The 1,459-nt window shown below is 52.9% G+C and overlaps 1 protein-coding gene across 4 annotated transcripts in view; it reads right to left on the reverse strand.

The window, feature by feature from the left end:
* The window catches only part of CAP2 (cyclase associated actin cytoskeleton regulatory protein 2), a 147,102-nt gene extending 146,384 nt beyond the window's left edge, over positions 1-718 (reverse strand). For 3 of the 4 annotated variants that reach the window (XM_008058670.2, XM_021712658.1, XM_008058669.2), the window contains exon 1: positions 209-718. The gene's annotated coding sequence lies outside the window, so the exon portion shown is untranslated. The remainder of the gene's footprint in view (positions 1-208) is intronic. The other variant, XM_021712657.1, reaches the window with a different exon arrangement.
* Positions 719-1,459: the final 741 nt, after the last annotated feature.

Consider the following 1,459-nt stretch of genomic DNA (forward strand, 5'->3'; position numbering starts at 1 on the left):
CCACCCACGCCCGGGTCCCGCGTCCCGGCCCCCGCAGGCCGCCGCGCCCGCGCCGCCTTTATTCCCCGCGGGCCGCCGCAGCCGCGCTCCACCCCACCCACGGGGCGCGACTTGCCCGCGCCCGCCGCGAGGCGCCCCCGCACCTGCACGCGCGCTCCCTTCCCCGCGACCCGCCCCCGCCTCCGGGCCCCGACCGCTGCAGGATTACCTGCCTCGTCGCCCTGGGGTCCCGTCCTCGGCAAGGCAAATCCGCGGTCGGCCACTCGCACCCTCCTCCCGCGCCCTCCCCTTCTCCTCCCCTCTCTCTCCTCCCCCCCGAATAGGAGTCGGTGTCAGTCACGCTGCTCCAGGGGAGAGTCTCCGGCAGCTTCCGGGAGCTCCAAATCCAGACGGTCGGGGGGGAGAGGGAGAGCAGAGCAACGCGGCTGGGGAGTGGAAATAAAGGGGAGCAGAAAGGAGGAGGGGTGGAGGAAAGGAGGGGCAGATGGGCCGTGGGAGAAAAGGCTGGGAGGTGGGGCAGGCGGAGGCAAGGGAAGGCAAGCCCGCCTGCCAAGCGCCAGGCTATGAAAGAAATGATTCACTGCACCCAGCAGTATTTATTGCAAAGCAGTCTGGAGGGATCCGGAGGCTCCTGCTGAAGGAGGCAGATAGGTTGGGTCCCCAAAGACTTTTGCGGTGAAATGGATAATGGGTCCTTGGGACGCAAGAGACAGGCATGTGCGTCTTCCAACCCCAGAATGAGGATAAAGACTCTGGCAGGATGGGGGGTTAGACATCTAACGCTTTAGCATCAGGATCGGATCCGCTCCTGTTACAACATTTTTGTAAAAAGTATTTTATACGTGGCAACTTTTCAAAATTGCCTGATTGTTTAAAAATAGACACAACCAAAGCCAATCTACTTAAAGTGTGCAATATCTTGTATACCTGACCCTGAATTGTACCCCACATTAAAAAAAAAAGTGCAACGTATTTGTGGCCATTTCCCCTCTCTACATTGATTGTAACTACAAAATTGGAGGCTTTCCCCTATTGTGTTAACGTCGTTAGAAGGAAAACATTGATTTTCAATTTTCATCAAAGTTATTTCCATGTAAAAAAAGTGACTTGAAGATCTTTAATTGAGTGACTGCCAGGAAAGTAATTGCAGACGAGAAAGAGAGAGAGAGAGAAAGGGGAAATGTAACTGATATCTTCTTAAAGCAAAATTTCAGAACAGACATGAAGATGAATCTCTAAAAAGCCAATATCCTCTGTTGATGTTAAAACTACATCCAATTCAGTTCTGTGCATTACAAAGCTTATTCTGACCTCATAGGTCACAACTTAAATGAAGGTCATTCCAGCTACACATTGCTCTTGGCTAACAGTGGTGATATGCAGTGACTCTTTGCTTCCCTTTGTCTGGAAAAAGGGAAGCAAAATGACATAGATGTTGATCAGTGAATGGGTACACCGC

The sequence above is a fragment of the Carlito syrichta genome, unplaced genomic scaffold (assembly GCF_000164805.1).
Source record: "Carlito syrichta isolate Samal-C Ts95f unplaced genomic scaffold, Tarsius_syrichta-2.0.1 Scaffold303572, whole genome shotgun sequence".
NCBI classification, from domain to species: domain Eukaryota; kingdom Metazoa; phylum Chordata; class Mammalia; order Primates; family Tarsiidae; genus Carlito; species Carlito syrichta.